Source organism: Asterias amurensis, chromosome 19 (assembly GCF_032118995.1).
Source record: "Asterias amurensis chromosome 19, ASM3211899v1".
In the NCBI taxonomy this organism is placed as follows: domain Eukaryota; kingdom Metazoa; phylum Echinodermata; class Asteroidea; order Forcipulatida; family Asteriidae; genus Asterias; species Asterias amurensis.
The window spans coordinates 7,597,563-7,618,110 of NC_092666.1; the positions used below are offsets into that span (position 1 = coordinate 7,597,563).

General features: G+C 40.2%; 2 long non-coding RNA genes across 2 annotated transcripts; both read left to right on the forward strand.

Annotated features, from left to right (window-relative positions):
• Positions 1-1,303: 1,303 nt before the first annotated feature.
• LOC139951340 (uncharacterized) lies at positions 1,304-5,983 on the forward strand. Its single transcript, XR_011787757.1, has 4 exons — positions 1,304-1,529; positions 2,541-2,598; positions 4,820-4,896; positions 5,739-5,983. It is a non-coding gene; the product is annotated as an uncharacterized lncRNA (long non-coding RNA).
• A 5,106-nt stretch (positions 5,984-11,089) lies between these two features.
• Positions 11,090-20,444, forward strand: LOC139951339 (uncharacterized). The gene is made up of 3 exons (XR_011787756.1): positions 11,090-11,212; positions 12,745-13,016; positions 19,167-20,444. It is a non-coding gene; the product is annotated as an uncharacterized lncRNA (long non-coding RNA).
• The last annotated feature ends 104 nt before the right edge of the window (positions 20,445-20,548 follow it).

Sequence of the window (20,548 nt, forward strand, 5' to 3'; positions counted from 1 at the left end):
TTAACTATAGTTTTACAATTGGTGTCTGGACTCAAACTTCTAGAAAGTTATTATTCTATGCTATCTATTCTGGGGGAGGTTTATGAAATGTTATTGCTGTTTCAGATCTGCAGAGTATTGAGCTTAAAGCTTTTAGTATCTTATTATATAAGTTATCACACAAGCGCGAGTGGATTACGGAAAAATATAGCGCCTCTGCTTTCCATATCCAAAGAGGCCGAAGGCCGAGTTGGATATGGGACGCAGACGCGCTATATTTTCCGTATTTCCACGAGTGCGCGTGTGATAACGTATTTATCTTTAAGCAAACTTGGCGCGTGACATAGAACACACATGACGCATGGTAGTGATATTAGCCGTGCAATATAGGTTTTTATCACCACTCCATTCTGCCAATTTGATTGGAGAATTAGCGCGTACTTGAAGATAATTTCAGTTGATGTTGTATGCTATGTTTAATTAAAAGTACCACTTGGTGATCTTTAAATGAAAAACCAGAGTAGAACCATAGTTTCATTCTACAATCAACCGTTCGTTACATTGTATAAAGTACTAAAATATGTAGTACAAAGCCTTTATATGGAACCAATTGATGGTACTTTTAATAGCAAGTTATTAGGTTGACCCTGAAGGCACTGGACACCATTGGTAATCACTGTCAGCATAAAGACTGACTTGTTAAAGAGCATCGGAGAGCTGTTGATAGTTTAAAACATTTGAGAAATTTTTCCCTTCTGAAGTAATGAGAAAGAAGTAATTTTCCACTAGTGTATGAACAAAAAATTGATTTCGGGACTTACAATTTGTTTTAAGGTCTCAAAATCAAGCATCTAAAAGCACAAGAGATCGTGTAAACAAGGGTGTTTTTCTTCCATTATGTTACTACTTCGACGACCAATTGAGTTCAAATTTTCACAATAACCAAAGGTGTCCAGTTTCTTTAAGGGGTCCAATTTACACATCTATTGATATTCACTCTTCACAACAAACAAAACTACTACAACAAAGTTTCACAATTTGTTTTCACATTTTGGTGAAAGTTCCACATTTACTTGTTTGTTATTAAATAAAATAAAGTAGGCCCCCATAGCTTATTTTACTCAAACGAGATTTTGCATTTGACAACAATGGGTAAAAAATGGCATTTGGATAAGAAGTTGGACTTAGAAAGTTTCCCGCTCTTTTTGAGTGTGATGGTTCGACCTGTCCTCGTGTGTCATTTTGTTATCTAAACTAAATTAAGTAAGCAACGAGTGAGTGTTCTGAGTATGGATTGATCACTGAGTATGGATTGAATTTTTGGTGCATCTTCATAAACCCTTGGAGTATCAAGAAGACGACAGGCCTAACCATGCCGGATTAACATGAGTTGAGATTTGTGAGTTTGGTGTTATTTACCGAGCTTTGTTTGTTTTGATTGGCTGTTTGCAGGGAAGAGGTTGAATCAAGGAAGAGGCTTAGTGAGAACAATGCAAAGGACTTGAAGCATATGGATAAAAGACGAAGAGACAACCAGGAGCTCCACACAGGTTATTACATTTGGAGAAATCTTTCCATAAAGCTTTGTCCTTTTTGTTGAAACTGTACTTAATTTTGGTCCAATACCAATCCATCAAGTAGTTTATTTATTTGTTTATTTATTTATTCACCCAGGCTTTAAAAACTTCAAAACACACAGCAACAATAAGTAGAAATGTATAACTTTTGCATTATTAGTAAAATAATTAGAGACATATCAACAAAAAGCAAGCAGAAGCCTATAGGGATTGCCCAATAGGGAACCAAATCACTATCCAGTTCTTGAATTGGTCTCAACGTTTTGACCAGCTTGCTCTAGTCATCGTCAAGAGACTGACTCCGGGGTAGTGCAGTTAATTATGATCCTATAAAGCTAAAGTAGTTGTCCCAGCCAATTTTCTATACCTGCGCCAGGGTATATTTACAAAGCAGGACAGTTCTTTTCAGAACAAGTTTCCCCAAAATCTGATATTCTACTCTTTGCGGTAGTAAAATAAAGCAAGACAGTTCTCTAAAGAACAAACTCTACCTGGCAAGTAGAAACACACATGGTGTTTGTTACTGCAAACCAAATATATATTGATACCTCACCATGCAAAGCCTAAATTCTTTTGTACCCTTTTCACTGATGAAAGAGGTTTCTAAAAAAAGTATTGCCTTGTTAGTGATTTCCAATCCATGTTTAGTTTCACCTCACATGTAGGTACTTTTTTCCCCAAAAGACTTCGTTGGATTAAAACACAAGTGCTTTATTTGTCTTTAAAAAGACAAATTTGTCTTTAAAAAGACAAATAGGTAATTAATATCTGCAAATTATTTATTATGGCCCATCAAAATGAACTAGGCATTTGTGAGCTTTTAAGAAACTGGTGATTGTTAAATGTAATACTGTAAAAAATTAACTATGCCTAGTGATCAAATGCACACAAAACATGCAACTACACATGTAGATCATTCAGACTGAATTTCTTCGTTTAACAGCAGCTGATGTAAATTTGTCCGATATTTGTTGTCTATTGTAGGTTGCGTAGAGAAGCCCTACAGAAGTACATTCGGCGAGCAGTAGCATCTAGACAAACGGTAAGTACAGTCTTTCTTATGATTTTGCTCCTGTAGATGATCAGCGTATATTAATAGAAACATGAGTCTTTAACCAATAGTTCTTTTCCTAACAAACACTATTCAAAAAGAGACTCACACGGTGTTATCGCAAAATGTTCTTATAGTTATAATTCCACCATACAAAGTTTCAAATTCTACTAATGGTGGTGGGCATCAAATAGGTGGGGGTGGGGTGTGACAAGGGGAGAGGGGCACAATATCAAATGTCCCCCCCCATCTTTTTGACCACCTTGATCATGAAGCCAAAGTATTGCACTGTGTAAGACCAACCCTGTGTCTCGCCATGGGCATTAATCCTGGGGGCTAAGGATGACACAACTTTTTAGAAGGGTGGGGGACACTATATCAAACGTCCCCTCTCAAAATTGACCGAAGATTGCACCACAGAGCATCTAAAATGCAGAATTTTCCCGTGCCTATAGCTGATGTGACCTCTGACATCACACGAAAACCATAACATGATTCGCGCGCATACTGCCGGGCAAAACCTTTGTGTTTTGGTAGCCAGCTAGAAAGTGTACGCAATCTTACTGTGACTGCGCAACTCGGGTGCCCGGCGAAACATGACGTATAGAGTGTTTTGTCAACAGAGGGTGGTTTGAATGTAAACATAGGTCACATCGTCTATAAGCGGGCCTGGACCCTATGCTATTTGGCTTCTCACACGAATGCTCAAACATTATGATTGATGCCATTGACGGGACACAGGGTTTGGTCTTATACGGTGCAATACTTGAGTTTCAAGATAAAGACAAGTCATTAGATACGGCAAACATTTCAGTTTATGCCCTCCACCCTTCAAAAATGGGGGGGGTGGGGCGGGGGGATAGTCCCTTCCACTGTTTCAAGGGGGAGGTGCAATTTTGTCAACGTTTGAGCATTAGTGTGAGAAGCCAAACAGCATCTAGGATCCAGGCCTGATTAAAGGCAGTGGACACTATTGGAAGTGACTCAAAATAATTATCAGCCTAAAACCTCACTTGGTAACGTGCAATGGGGAGAGGTTGATAGTATCAAACATTGTGAGAAACGGCTCCCTCTGAAGTGTCGTAGTTCCCGAGAAAGAAGTAATTTTTCATGAAATTCATTTCAAGATCTCAGATTTAGAATGCAAGGTCTCGAAATCAAGCATCTGAAAGCACACTACTCTGTGTGACAGGTGTTTTTTTGTTTTGTGCATTAATATCTCGCAACGACCGATTGAGCTCAGTTTTTCACAGGTTTGTTATTTTAGGCATTTTGAGATACACCAAGTGAGAAGACTGGTCTTTGAAAATTACCAATAGTGTCCAGAGTCTTTAGGCGAGCCCGGACTCATTTGCCCCCTACAACTTGTGTCATGTATGTAGATCCGTACTTGAAGATGCTGTTAACTCAAAAGGTTCTACTGCTGCTCACATTTTAAAGGCCTTGCTCTATTCCATTCTTTTTGCCTCTTGTTGACAGTTGCCCTAAGATTGCACCACAGAGCATCTAGAATGTGAACTGTTCCCAGGCCCTTAAACGGGCCCGACCCACGCCGTAAAGGTTTCACACGAGCATGCTTATAGATCCGCACATGAAGATGATGTTAACCAAAAAGGTTATACAACTGCTGCTCACATTTAAAAGGCTTTATAAATGTTCTGTTCCATTCGTTTTGCCTATTGGCCTAAGTTTGCACCAGAGAACATCTAGAATGCAAAGTTTTGCCCAGGCCGAAAAAGGTTTTGCGTTCCGCTTTGTAGCATGCTCCATCTTTAATTGGTTTGCCCTACCAACAAGCCCCCACCCCCTTTATAGAATTTCCTGTCTTAATCCACCCTTGACGATGCTAGGAATGAACCGCCGTCTGAGCATTATATGTAGAAATAATTTGTATACGCAGCTATAATTGAGTTGGTTTTTAGCTAATAACCAGGATAGCAATTAAATGGTGCATCATTTGTCATAGCTCGAAATAGCCATTAAATTCCAAGATCTCAGATGGGGCACATCTTCCCTCAGACTCATAAGATTGCACTAGAGAGCATAAATGGCCTTAAAATTTTCCTGGGGCCCTTAAGCGAGGCCGGACCCCACGCCGTAGATGGTATGACTAACGATGTTCCTCCCCCCATCTTTCAAGACAGATTGACGCCGATGCTAATGGTCACTCTAAAGAAATTATAACATTATGAATGTTTTCTCATTTTCTCAGTTGCACAAAACCCAAGAGAGCAAAAGAGCTGAGCTGGAGAGTCAAATGAAGGATAACAGGAAGCGGAGGAAGACTCTGTAAGAGACACTGTTTTTTTTCTTATTCAAGATTACATCTCAGCAACACCGTACTTAAGGGTTTGGATACCTTTTGAACAACACAAAACTCAATGTCAACAGATATACATTAAACTATCCGGTTTGAAGATAATGGTGGTAGAAGGCTTCTAAAATATTACTTGCCTTGCTGAGGTTGTAAGTTTTGAGACATGAGTAAAAAAATGTTATGAAAGTAGTTTTCGTTTCATGAAACAAAAGTGATCTTAGCATGTAAAACGTATTTACGCTACTCTCCTGAAAACCTTGCTGTTTGATTTTGCCTTTTGTTTTCTTCGCAAAACTTTAAAACTAATGTTGCTAAAATTGTATTATACATGTACATCATTCACAGTGCATAGGGATTTATGTAGCGGCAAAATTGTTATACAAAAGGTACCAAAACCCTTTAAAGATACAACTTTGTACTTGTTTTTGAGATCGTCATTCCTTTTATCGATTGTCCCTGAATGAGAATGCATTATTAACTGAACCATTTCTGGGTTTATAATTTGGTTTTAACCTTTACACTGATGTGTTTTAACCACTGTACCCTGTGAAAACAAATATAATATGCAAATCACTCGAGTGGGATTTGACCGCGCGACCTTTGCATTGCTAAAGCAGATGTCCTACAACTAGACCACCGAGCTAGCCCGATGGCTAGAGGCAGCTCAAATCCTGGGTTTAAAAAACTGACTGACCCATAACCCTATTAACAATAAATAATTGTAGTGCCAGTAGTGAAAATTCTTGTTGTTTCTGTCCAAATTGCTTGTATTAGAAATGTAAAGTTATTGTGTAATGTTTATTTTCATCTGCAGCACGCAGCAGCGCTGGAGTGGGAGTGAAAAGATCACCTTTTGTCACAACAGTGGAGTCAGTGCTACTATACGGAGATGAGACCTAGACCCTAACCACCAGGATGGAGAAGTCTCTGGATGGTTGCTACACCAGGATGCAGCGTATGACCCTAAACATCCCCTGGCAAGACCACATGAGAAACTCCAATCTGTATGCTGGCTGGCCAAAGGCTACAGAGAAGATCCGTGAACGCCACCTCAAGCTTGCTTGGCACTGTATCCGCCACTCAGAGCTTGCCCCTTGCCCAATCATCCTCTGGGAGCCCACCCAAGGCAAGGCTTCTCGTGGGAGAAGATGACTCTCCTACCTAGACACACTGAAATGAGACATCGGCTTGACCAGCGATGAAGAACTAGGCTCCTTCATGCTGGACCGGAACATCTGGAGAAAAATCACTGAGCAGGCTCGAGCCTCTAGATGGCGCTTGACTTGATTGATTGGGAGTATGATTCAAACTGCGAGCAGCTCATCAGGCCTCATCCAAAACACCTGTCATCATAGTCCATAGTGATGGTACCCAAGCCCATCAAGAGAGCCCCATAGTCTGCCGACCAGAACACCAATGGGAATCTTGAGGTTCAGGTGGTCACCAAGCAAAATCCTAAGGAGAGGTCAGATAAGACTGGTGAGGTCAACCATTTGAAGTCCAGTCGCTCAGACGACGTCATTTTTGTCACAGTGATGAATTTGGTAATGCTTCACCAAAGTCAGTCGGTTCAGAGCCTCCATCGCCAACACGATCAACGGAGAAATCTTCAAGAAAAGATGCTGTCATCCCATCACCTTGGGGTTCACCACAGAAATCCCAAGGTGATGAGCTCTCTGCAGCGTTTCCTGGTCATCACACCAGAAGCATCAGCCATAAGAAAGTACCGGAAGAAGGCGTCAATCCCGAAGTTTTTTAATTAGGTTTTATTGTTTTGTTATCCTTGAGTTTTATACATATTAACTGCAACAATGACGCTACAGTTGTACCAGTTGCTTTAAAATGTATTAAACCACCTCAGATGTATAATTATTTAACTTGGCTTTTAAGTCACTGGACACTATTGGTAACTGTCAAACACTAGTCTTCACAGTTGGTGCATCTCAACATATGCACAAAATAACAAACCTGAGAAAATTTGAGCTCACAAAGTTTTATACTATCACCCTCTCCCCATTACTCAAAATCAACTGGTATGCAGTGCTAACCCCTAAATGAATTAGCACCGTGGACTTGTTAATGCCTTTATCAAATTATGTGACAGGATGCCATACACAAAGCAAACCCTTTCCATTAGGGCATGAATACAACAAATTAAAAAAATTATATGATGTTATATGGGATAGTAGGGTTTGTATAAAAAGCAAAACTTATAACAAGGAACAAAGTTAACTTACTGTTTTAAAGGCACTGTACACATTTGGTAATTACTCAAAATAGGCCTTTATTAGCATAAAACATTATTTGGTAACGAGCAACGGAAGACTGTTGATAGTATAAAACATTGTGAGAAACGACTTCCTATAAAGAGATAATTTCTCACTAAAATAATATATATAAAAATTGGCCAGAAGCACACTATTTTATACAACAAGGGTGATTTTTTCTTTCATCAGTTTCTTGCAACTTCAATGAACAGTTGAGTCCAAATTTCCACATTCTTGTTTCTTTATGCATATATGTTCGGATACACCGAATACGAATACTGGTCTTTGACAAAAACCAACGTGTTCAGTCCTTATTGTGTTTTTTTTTTTAAATTAAGATGCGTACTGCCTGTGATAGTATTAACAAACCATGCAATGTACTTGTACAGTAGCATTAAACATCAGTGCCCAATTTCATATAGCTACTTTTAGCAAGCACAAACCATAGAGTTATATATAAGAACTAGAGCGCGCACTGACCTATATACGCGCCCCGGTATGCGAGCAGGCGGCCATTTTTTAAGTTGACAACACAGCTATCTCACAGTGTGTGTTTGTGCGGCCATTTTGTAAGTTGAACAAACAGCATCGCGTGAGCGTTCAATACAAAAATTCAAACATGTATTTCGTATTCAACGCGCGTGCAGAATGACGCGCTTATCATCTTGCGGTCCCGTAGCGTTTGTGCACGAAGCAACGCTCGTTTGCCCTCTAGTTCGTATATATAATTCCATGGCACAAACACATTTCTTGTTACCAGACTAAAAAGATACCAGCAAGGAACCATGTCACATGGTCCATCTTTTGCTTGTTTCCTGCTTAAATTTGCTCAGCAGACAAGAAAATGTTAAGCAAAGATGTCTGTTTAAGCAGCTACATGAAATTGGCCTGCAGTGCGTTATCAGTATCAGTATTTTTCAGCATTATTGTTTTATTTTTAAGGTTCTGGTTTTTGTTTGTTTTTGCATTTTATTTGTTTCCTGAACTTAACTATAGTTTTACAATTGGTGTCTGGACTCAAACTTCTAGAAAGTTATTATTCTATGCTATCTATTCTGGGGGAGGTTTATGAAATGTTATTGCTGTTTCAGATCTGCAGAGTATTGAGCTTAAAGCTTTTAGTATCTTATTATATAAGTTATCACACAAGCGCGAGTGGATTACGGAAAAATATAGCGCCTCTGCTTTCCATATCCAAAGAGGCCGAAGGCCGAGTTGGATATGGGACGCAGACGCGCTATATTTTCCGTATTTCCACGAGTGCGCGTGTGATAACGTATTTATCTTTAAGCAAACTTGGCGCGTGACATAGAACACACATGACGCATGGTAGTGATATTAGCCGTGCAATATAGGTTTTTATCACCACTCCATTCTGCCAATTTGATTGGAGAATTAGCGCGTACTTGAAGATAATTTCAGTTGATGTTGTATGCTATGTTTAATTAAAAGTACCACTTGGTGATCTTTAAATGAAAAACCAGAGTAGAACCATAGTTTCATTCTACAATCAACCGTTCGTTACATTGTATAAAGTACTAAAATATGTAGTACAAAGCCTTTATATGGAACCAATTGATGGTACTTTTAATAGCAAGTTATTAGGTTGACCCTGAAGGCACTGGACACCATTGGTAATCACTGTCAGCATAAAGACTGACTTGTTAAAGAGCATCGGAGAGCTGTTGATAGTTTAAAACATTTGAGAAATTTTTCCCTTCTGAAGTAATGAGAAAGAAGTAATTTTCCACTAGTGTATGAACAAAAAATTGATTTCGGGACTTACAATTTGTTTTAAGGTCTCAAAATCAAGCATCTAAAAGCACAAGAGATCGTGTAAACAAGGGTGTTTTTCTTCCATTATGTTACTACTTCGACGACCAATTGAGTTCAAATTTTCACAATAACCAAAGGTGTCCAGTTTCTTTAAGGGGTCCAATTTACACATCTATTGATATTCACTCTTCACAACAAACAAAACTACTACAACAAAGTTTCACAATTTGTTTTCACATTTTGGTGAAAGTTCCACATTTACTTGTTTGTTATTAAATAAAATAAAGTAGGCCCCCATAGCTTATTTTACTCAAACGAGATTTTGCATTTGACAACAATGGGTAAAAAATGGCATTTGGATAAGAAGTTGGACTTAGAAAGTTTCCCGCTCTTTTTGAGTGTGATGGTTCGACCTGTCCTCGTGTGTCATTTTGTTATCTAAACTAAATTAAGTAAGCAATGAGTGAGTGTTCTGAGGAATCCATCCCTGACCTGACGCTGGCTTTCCTGTGCAAACGTTGTTTTCATGATCTCGTTGGATAAAATTACACAATTTATTGTTTTTAGTTATTTATTATACAATACGCATAACTAAAGCTTTAACTATGTGTTGTAGTAAACCATCGGCCTATTGAAACTCTAAATATGTTATATTACTTTTATCATTTACCAAATTATTTTATGTTGGTGGAGTTTTATTAAATAAAGAAACAAGAATATTTATACCAGCCACAATGTTGTGTATTTCAATTGTTTTGTATTACTCAATACATCAGGAGACTTTATAGTTCTGAAAAAGATTCTTGCCTTTAGGAACTTCCTCGGGTAGAAAATCGGCCGTGTGACTTTCTTTTGGATTCAAGGGGACATTAAAGACAGTGGACACTATTGGTAATTACTCAAAATAATTATTAGCATAAAACCTTTCTTGGTGACGAGTAATGGGGAGAGGTTGCTGTTATAAAACATTGTGAGAAACGGCTCCCTCTGAAGTGCCACCAGTTTTTTAGAAAGAAGTAGTTTTTCCCACGACTTTGGAGACCTCAGATTTTAGAACTTGAGGGCTCGAAATCAACCATCTAAACAGGGTGCTTTTTTTCTTTCATTATTATCTCGCAAGTTCGATGACCGATTTAGCTTAATTTTCACATTTTTAAAAAAAAATTTCACATGTTGAGATACACCAACTGTGAAGGCTAGTATCGACAAAACTGCCACCGAGGTAATGGTCTAAAGTAATTCAATTGATAAACGAATCACACAGTTTTACCCTTTTTAAAGTATTTATATTCACTTGATAGTATATTGTGTGAATCCATAACAAATTTCATTTACTCGAGGAGCTTCACACCTACAACAATTATTTTGTGTGAGGCATGCGTTTCGAAAAGATCCTTATCTCGGCGTTTGCGAAACTTCTCATTGATTTAGCTGGTTTATAGTATTTTTGGACCCTGAACTGGGAAAATGCCTGCGTTTCGAAACGGCGAAGAGAAATGAGCAGCCTTTTGAGCCTGAATGAAAAAAAAGCTGCGTTTCATAAATACCCTTAAGCCTGAACTGGGAAAATGCCTACTTTTCGAAAACACCTGAATAATTTCGAAACGTAGGCATTTCCCCAGGCTCTGAAGCCTAATAAAACCGCCGTTTCGAAAACACCCTGGTATATTCGAAACGGCCGACTGGGAAAAGCAGGCTTTAAAAGCCTGAACTTTGAAAATGCCCAAGTTTCGAAAATACCTTGGTATTTTCGAAACGTAGGCATTTTCCCAGTTCAGGCTTTCAAAGCCTATTAATTCCAGTCTGCCGTTTCGCAAATACCCTGGTATTTTCGAAACGGCGGACTTGGAAAAACAGGCTTTAAAAGCCTGATCCTGGAAAGTGCCTACGTTTCGAAAATACCCAAGTATTTTCGAAACGTAGGCATTTTCCCAGTTCAGGCTCTGAAAGCCTGTTGTTTCCAGTCCGCCGTTTCAAAAATACCAGGGTCTTTTCGAAACGCAGGTATTTTTACAGGTCAGGATCCAAAAGTACTTAAAGCCTGCTATATCCGTTCGCCGTTTCTAAAACGCCCAGATAATTCGAACCCTGATGTTGTAGCGCCACCAACTGGCGGTGTATTCCTCGGCTGCTGAAACGGCAGAGATCCTGAAACTGGTCCGTGAATTGGACCACACAGCCGGTGTGTATTTTCATAATTGTAAGGGCCTACAATAAGTATTCTGGCAAGAGAAGATCTATTAAGGTATGTTATGAAAAACCAAAGCAAAATTATTTATTTTGGTAGCGTACCTTACTTCAGTCGTCAGGCCGTATGGTTACGAGATTCTTTTGATTGGAAACGGTTGATCTGGTCCAACACATATAATTTCGACAGCTAGTCACCAGATTTGCCCCATCTTTACCACTTCCAAAAATCATGACACAAATTCTGAGGGTACGAACTTAATCCGCAATGTCTAATGCAGCCTTCCATAATACTCAAAACACCATTTAGAATATTTTTCGAAGAACAATGGACAAAAACTTACCGATCCTGGAGCGATTCTCAGGTTCATATTTTGAACCTGTCGCATCAAACGCATTATTTTGTTGATGGGCTAAATGGGCTAAACCATTCTGTAAAATGGTTCCTGACCATTGAAAGTAAAATTTTTTTTTTTTTTCGTTGGAGCAGGAGATACTCTTTGAAATACCATTCACTCAAACAAATCTATTTTTTAATGTTTGGGGCCAAACATCTGACATAGCATCTTTTAGCCGCTCGAGTGCCCTTAAAGGCAGTGGGACACTATTGGTAATTACTCAAAATAATGTTCAGCACAAATCTTTTCTTGGTGACGAGTAGTAGGGAGAGGTTGATGGTATAAAACATTGTGAGAAACGGCTCCCTCTGAGGTGCCATAGTTTTCGAGAAAGAAGTAATTTTCCATGAATTTGATTTCGATACCTCAGATTTAGAACTTGAGGTCTCAAAATCGACCATCTAACATGTCCTAACGCACACAACTTCGTGTGACAAGGGTGTTTTTTCTTTCATTATTATCTTGCAACTTTGATGACTGATTGAGCTCAAATTTTCACAGGTTAGTTATTTTATACATGTGTTGAGGTACAACTGTGGAGGCTAGTCTTTGATAATTACCAACAGTGTCCACTGCCTTTAAATCCTGTGAATTGAATCAACCAATTATTTTATTGCATACTAATTCAGGTTCCGATAAATCTGACCATTTGTAAGTAGTTAAATACTTTGTTAGTGCAGTTTAGTTATTTTAGTGAGTTTTATTCTGTCCATATTATTTAGTGATTTATGGTTGTACATTAACTCTTTTTCGATGTGCTTTTTACATACATCTAGGCCTAAATCCCATGCCATATTCAAAATTCATCAAGAGGGACCAATACAATACATCAGGCCTGTATGCTATTGCTTCGTTTTTGAAAGGGCAAGCGCACCAAGGCATTTTCTCTTGGAAAAGGGGAGGAAATTATAAATTTGTACTGGAGCATTTCAAGGGCACCAAGGCAATGACCAGGGGCCATCGAGGCAATCGCCTTTGGTGCCACGGTGAAGTATCATACATCTAGGCCTAAATCACATGCCACAGATTATTCCAAATTCATCATGACAGACCAATACAATACTACATGTAAATAGCTTCATACATGTTTTACTGTTAGTTCATGTCAGCGCTATGACAGAATTAGTCTTTAAACAATCTAGTAATCTGCAAAAATAAATTAACTGATTTTTGTCTGTCTTTCTTCTTACAGAATTTACAAGCTAGATCCCAGTGTAGCCGTTAACATCCCAATGTCAACACGCACACAAGTAAACTTTCAAGACGTTTTCCTAAGCCCAAGACAAAACAGGTGTCAAGGACATCCCTGTGTAGGAAGAAGCGTTCTTCGCCCAGGTCCGGTGAGAAGGTGGCTCGAAGTAGGGAGACGTCTCACAGTTGGGATTGAGAATCGACGAAATTGGAGGAAAATACACCCTGCAGAAGAATGGATACAATGAGATTGCTGTTGTGGCTGAGTGTAAGGTAACTTTTACAAGATTCAAATCCATCAAAGTCAACAATCGAGCAAAGCAGAGGTTACTTTGTATTGGAATTAGTGTTGTGGGTCATTTAAACATGGTTTTATTAGGCTACTCTGATGTGGGGGGGATGTGTCTGGCAGGCCTAATGCAGCAGAAAACTTGTCTGGTGGTTGATACTTATTGTATGATGAATAGTGTTATTGGTCATTTCAACTTGGTTGGAGGTACTTTCTCAGATGGCAAACCCAAGGAGAGGGGATAAAGGGTGTCTGGCAGGCAAAAAAGAGCAGACAATTTGTCTGGCTGTTGATCTTTTCTTTGAAAATAGAGTTACTGGTCATATTCAACTTGGTTTCAAGTGGTTACTCCAATGTTGGGTGAGGGGGGGGGGGTGGTGTCTGCATTGTCTGTTGGCTGATACTATGTATTCGGTATACTTTTTTGGTAATTTCAACATGATTTCAGGTGGTTACTCTGACGGGGAGGGGGGGGGGGTTGTCTGGTGGGCCTAATGCAGCAAAACATTTGTCTCATAGATAGATAGATAGATAAAAGGTTTATTGACAATAGCCATCACAGCATAAAAACTGAATTGCAACTATGATACAATATTTTAAAAAGATTAAAAGGACATCATTAAGAGAACAACAATTTATATACAAAAATAATTATATAAAATACACAAGCAAAAAGGGGAATAAAATTAAACAGCAACCACACACCTTCGGCAAGACACACACCACACCAGCACACACAAAAAGGAACAAAAACGCATGTACACACTTGGACTAAACAAAAACAGCATTTTACAAGAACTCTGCAACACAAACAAGACCAAAAGAGCTTTATAAAACGGAATGCAATAAAAAATTAATTAATATTGTACAAATCGAACCAGGTAACAAAATACAACAAGCCATGAGTCATAAGCACAGGCCGGATAATTATGGGGTCCGGATGGGAAAAAAAAAACATTTGAAAAATAAATCAAAGTCAAACAGAACTGTTGTTCCACATATTAGCCATATATATGAGAGGGTTTTTCTGACAGCGAGTTGTTCTACATCTAGGAACGGACAGTTTGTTTGAGTTCCTTAGGTCTCTATTGTGGATGGTACTCTTCTTTGGAGGGACCCAACTATGGAAACGCTCTGATTTCATTAGTGATTTGAAGAAATTAAGGCAAAGCTGTTCTCGTCTATCAAACAATGTGGATAACTTACAGAGTTCAAGTGCCTCATCATACTGTGTGTACTGATTGCCAAGGATGATCTTACAAGCCCTTCTCTGAACTCGTTCCAGTGCAGCGCTCTCCTTGGCAGTAAGACCAGGATGCCACACAGGGGCAGCATATTCTGCCAGGGGACGTACGAAACCAGAGAAGATGGCGATAAGATCATCCATTGGCAATTTGAAGCGCTTAAGAAGTTTCAGTAGATACAATCTGCCATTAGCCTTTTTAAGCATTTCTGCAATCTGACTATCCCATTTTAAATCAGACCGTATGTGAACACCTAGAATTTTTGCAACTTCCACAGTCTGTAAAGTAACGTTGGCAATTTTGGGAGATTGTTGAACGGGGCTGTGTTTCATGAAAGATACTTGCATGGAAGCACATTTCTCAGGATTAAGTTTCATATGGTTCACTGCGGCCCAGTTCTCAAGTTCATCCAGATGATCTTGCATGACAGATGATTCTTTATGCGCTCTTGTCTCAATCAATGTTAGATCATCAACGTACTTCAGGGATGTAAGGGAGGTATCAGAGGCTGCATCATTCACCATGGTTACAAAACCAAGTGGGCCAATGCGAGTGCCTTGGGGTACTCCACCATTTAACTTGATCCAATCGCTGGTTTCACCTTGGTAGCGAACACATTGTTCTCTTTCGGTGAGAAAACTGGCAACCCACGTAACAACCGATGGCCGAACGTCGAGGGAGATGAGTTTTCTCAGGAGAACATTATGATCAACTAGATCGAAGGCCTTGCTAAAATCAGTGATAACAACAGAGCTTACGTGACCAGGCTTATCAGAATTCATGAGCAAAGTGTCCATAAGTTTCGCCAGGTAATGAGTGGTAGAGACTCCCCTACAATTACCGTACTGGTTGGGGTCAATAGATTTATCCAAGTCCTTGCGCAGCCACTTAGCCATAAAGCCTTCCGCAACTTTCGCAAAGTGGTCAGTCAGGGATATTGGTCTTAACTTGTCCCAAGTCGCTGGTTTAGATTTGGGAATAGGGACGACCACAGCTCTCTTCCATCGAGGTGGGACAATACCTTCATGGTAGGATTGATTGAGGATGCTCGTGAGGGGTTTGCTAAGTTCGTACGCGAACTCTCTGATTAACCGTGCAGATATACCATCAGGTCCAGGGGCTTTCCCTGGCTTTGTCTTCCTCAACATGTCGTAAACTTCGTAGTCCTGAACAATGGGACAGGGATGTTGATCAGGTCGATACACAGGGAGTTGAGAAGTGTCGAGGGCTTCCAGATCTTTAGCAACCGAAACAAAGGTGTCGTTAATACCGCTAGCAATGGCTTGAAAATCTTGGGAGTCAACGCCTGGAGGAGGTTGTATATATGATTGAGAGTTGTCTGGCGGCTCATACATGTATGTTGTTTAGGACAGGGATGTTGATCAGGTCGATACACAGGGAGTTGAGAAGTGTCGAGGGCTTCCAGATCTTTAGCAACCGAAGCAAAGGTGTCGTTAATACCGCTAGCAATGGCTTGAAAATCTTGGGAGTCAACGCCTGGAGGAGGTTGTATATATGATTGAGAGTTGTCTGGCGGCTCATACATGTATGTTGTTTAGGAAATAGTGTTTTTGGTCATTTCAACATTGTTTCATCGGGTGGTTCCTCCGATGTTGGGTGGGGGGGGGGGGGGTTGTATGGCAGCCTAAAGCGGCAGACAGTTTGTATGGCGGTTAATGCTTGTATGCAGAAAAGTGTTTTGACCTAGAGAGGGGAAGTGGGTGGTGTTCTAAGATGGTAAACCCAGGGAGGGGGGGGGGGGTGGGTGTCTGGGCGCAAAATGCAGCAGACAATTTGTCTAGTGGCTGATACTTTTCATTGGCAATGCTGTTATCGTTCATTTGAACTTCGTTTCAGGTGGTACTTCGGGGGGTGGGGGGGTGCTTTCCATGGCAGGCCTAATGCAGCAAAGCAGAGGCTACTTTGTATTGGGATTAGAGTTTTGGGTCATTTAAACATAGCTTCATGGGGCTCCTCTGATGTGGGGGGGGAGGTCTGGCTGGCCTAATGCAGCAGAAAACTTGTCTAGTGGTTGATGCTTGTATGAAGAATAGTGTTATTGGTCATTTTCAACTGCAGGTACTTTCTCAGATGGTAAACCCAGGGAGAGGGGATATAGGGTGTCTGGCAGGCAAAATGCGGCAGACAATTTGTCTGGCTGTTGATCTTTTCATTGGGAATAGAGTTACTGGTCATATTCAACTTGGTTTCAAGTGGTTACTCCAATGTTGGCAACAGACAATTTGTCTGGCTGTTGATCTTTTCATTGGGAATAGAGTTACTGGTCATATTCAACTTGGTTTCAAGTGGTTACTCCAATGTTGGGTGGGGGGTGTCTGCATCCTTACACAGCAAAAACATTGTGTGGTGGCTGATACTATGTATTTGGTATACTTTTTTTGGTCATCTTAACATGGTTTCAGGTGGTTACTCTGATGGTTAACCCAGGGGGTGGGGAGGAGAGGGTGGTTGTCTGGTGGGCCTAATGCAACAAAACAGTTGTCCGGCGGCTTATACATTGTTTAGGAAATAGCGTTTTTGGTCATTTCAACATTGTTTCAGGTGGTTCCTCCGAGGGTGGGGGGGGGGCCTAAAGCGGCAGACAATTTGTCTGGCAGTTAATGCTTGTACATGTTGTATGGAGAAAAGTGTTATTGGTCATTTCAACTTGGTTTTGACCCAGAGAGGGGGAGGGGGTGGGTGTCCCTTGGGGCAAAATGCAGCGGACAATTTGTCTAGCAGTTGGTGCTTTTCATTGGGATAGTGTTATTGGTCATTTCAACATGGTTTCAGATAGCTCCTCTGATGTTGGGGGAGGGAGGGGGTGTGTCTGGCGGGCCTATTGCAGAAAACATGTTGTTTGGTTGTTGATACTGGTTGGAAGAGTAGTGTTTTTATTGGTCATTTCAACTTGCTGGGAGGTAGTTCCTCAGATGGTAAACCCAGGGAGAGGGTGGAGGAGGTATCTGGGCGCGCAAAATGCAGCAGACAATTTGTCTCGTGATTGATACTTTTCATTGGCAATGGTGTTATTGGTCATTTGAACTTGGTTTCAGGTGGTTCCGATGGTGGGGGGGGGGGGGGGTGGTGTTGTCCATGGCAGGCCTAATGCAGCAAAGCAGAGGATACTTTGTATTGGGATTAGTTTTTTGGGTCATTTAATCATGGTTTCATAGGGCTCCTCTGATGTGACGGGGAGGGGTGTGTTTGGCTGGCCTAATGCAGCAGACAATTGATCTGGTGGGTGATACTTGTATGGAGATTAGTGTTGTTGGTCATTTCAACTTGGTTGCAGGTAGTTCCTCAGATGTTTAACCCAGAGAGGGGGGAGGGGGTGTCTGGGGGGAAAATGCAGCGAACGATTTGTCTGGCTGTTGATCTTTTCAACTTGGTTTCAGGTGGTTCCTCCAATGTGGTCATTTCAGCATGGTTTCAGGTGGTTACTCTGATGGTTAACCCAGGAGGCAGGGAGGGGGGGGGGGTTGTCTAGCGGGCCTAATGCAGCAAAACATTTGTCTGGCGGCTCATACGTCGTATAGGAAATATTGATTTTGGTCATTTCAACATGGTTTTAGGTGGTTCCTCCGATGTTTGGGGGAGGGGGACGTGTCTGGCGGTTGATACTTAAACGAAAAATATCGTTACTGGTCATTTCGACTTGGTTTCAGGTGGTACCTACAATGTTTGATTCAGCTCATGTGATGTTGTGTGTCCATGCGCCTCGGCAGACATCCATATCTGACTATGTCAAGTTATCCAGTAAATGTTCTTGTACTCAATTATTGGTACCTTGTTCGTTTGACCAAAGTGCTCTGGGCTACTGGATGAGACAAGGCCAACACAACTTATTGAAAAAGAGTCAAGGAACTGAGCTGTTATGTAGGTTTTTAACAAATACAGATAGAGATGATGAATATTTAGCAGCATCATTTAAAGACAGTGGACACTATTGGTAGTTGTCAAAGACCAGTCTTCTGTATCTCAACATCTGTATGCATAAAATAACAAAGTTGCGAGATATGAATAAAATAAAAAACACCCTTGTCACACGAAGTTGTGTGCCTTCAGATGCTTGATTTCCAAACCTCAAATTCTAAACTAAGAGGTCTCGAAGTCAAATTCGTGGAAAATTACTTCTTTCTCGAAAACTACGTCACTTCAGAGGGAGCCGTTTCTCACAATGTTTTATACTATCAACCTCTCCCCATTACTCAATACCAAGTGAGGTTTTATGCTAATTATTTTGAGTAACTACCAATAGTGTCCAGTGTCCACTGCCTTTAAAGGCAGTGGACACTATTGGCAATTACTCAAAATAATTATCAGCATAAAACCTCACTTCGTAACGAGTAATGGCCTAGCAGTTAAGAGCGGCAGATTCAAGCTCTGGCGTTAGATCAGTAGAGTGTACGAAGGTTTGAGTCCTGGTCATTACACATGTTACACTTGTGTTCTTAAGCAAGACATGTAACCATAATTGCTTCGAAAAAGTTGGGGAGGTAGTGCTTTCTGCTATTCCAGCCAGGCTTCAGATAGATGATGTACCCAAGCCTACATCTGTATGGACTGTAAAAGGGTTAATCCTGTAGAAAAATAGTTGTTTGTTGGCAATAACTTGAAGTGGCCTTCAGGCCATGTGGCCTTCAGGCCATGTGTGTCTGGCGACACAAAAAATGTGTTGGCTGACAAGGCTTGATTGTTATATAATTATTAGTAATGGTAATTGTTTTCATGTGCTATGTAGGTTTTTCCATCTTACATCTTATTTATTTCAAGTGGCATTCTTGTAACTAGATGCAATTTTAGACAAAACTCACAAACCATTTATGACTTGTAATTGAAAAACAATGAGCAACTCATCCTATCTTTGTTTTCTTTGTGATCACCCAGTAGGTTCCTGTAACTATCAACCGATATTTGAGAGATTACCAAAGGGAGGGAGTGAAGTTCTTGTGCCAGCATTATAAGATGGGCGAGGGTGCTATATTGGGAGATGGCATGGGATTGGGAAAAACAGTTCAGGTACGACTAATTACTTGTTATGAGTGTTAGGGCATCAAGCAGGAATATTATCTGCTTTAAAGACAGTGGACGCTATTGGTAATTTTCAAGGAACAGTCTTCGCACTTGGTGTATCAAAACATATGCATAAAATAACAGACATGTGAAAACTAGAGCTTAATTGGTCCTCGAAGTTGCAAGATTCAAGGTTGTAGCTACCACGGTCGGAGCCGGTCGGCTATCACCGGCCCCAGCTTTTGCCGACCGGGATCCAACAAAAAAAATCAAACTCCGACCGGCATAAATTTATGTAAAACTGTTTTAAATGCCATTGAAATAAGTGAAAAATAAAGAAAACAATCCTGTAAAACTCCTATTTAGGTGTGTATTTTATTTCTGTAAAAACAATCAAACAATTTTCTCTCCAAAACCGCGATGTTCTCCGTGATTGTTGCTTAAAAATAAGCCGCTTGAATGCTGCGAGTTCATGGAGTACTAAAAAAAGCACGCACAATCTCCGGCGTGCGTGTAGTATCCATGATGCACAAAACCACATGGTAATACACATGGTAATAGTTGTTCATCATACAGAGTGCGATACACAGTATAACCTGCCGTTTATTTCACCAAACTATCCCTAGCTTAGAATTAATCTTAGGACTTGGGAGGAGTTAAGTTCCAAATCCATAGACGTTAGGACGCATTGAACCCATCCGAAGTTAGGACTAATTACTCGTCCTGACTCGAGATAGGATTAATCCTAGCATTTCATGAAATCAGCTGCAGCACATGTAAATATTATATACATGTAGGTTATGGTGATACATACAGTGTTGGGTTGGCAAAGTCCATTTTCTTTAGCCCAAAGATGCATTTGGAGTGCTTTAAAGTAATGGTTTTTAAAAGAGTATGTTAGTCAGAGTTTAGCGCCCCACATCAGGACATGTTTTTGGAAATAGTGCCCTTATTTGACATGTTGGGCACCTACTGTGCTGGTGTTCACAGTGTAACCAGCGAAAGTTAATATTGTTTACCAGTTTTTTAACGCTTAATTGTAATCTGCAGTTCAGACTATTTTTTTTTTTTCAAGGAATCAACCGTTTTTATCTCAGTTAGTTCTGTTTGTTTTTTGATATTAGTTGTTGCTTGCTTTCATTAAATTTGTCCATGTACATGTTACTGAGTGCCAATTTGTCTCTGAGAACTATTTCGTTACTAAGATTAATGCCGCTATTCATATATTTGTACATGTATTCAGTTCTAAGTAATAC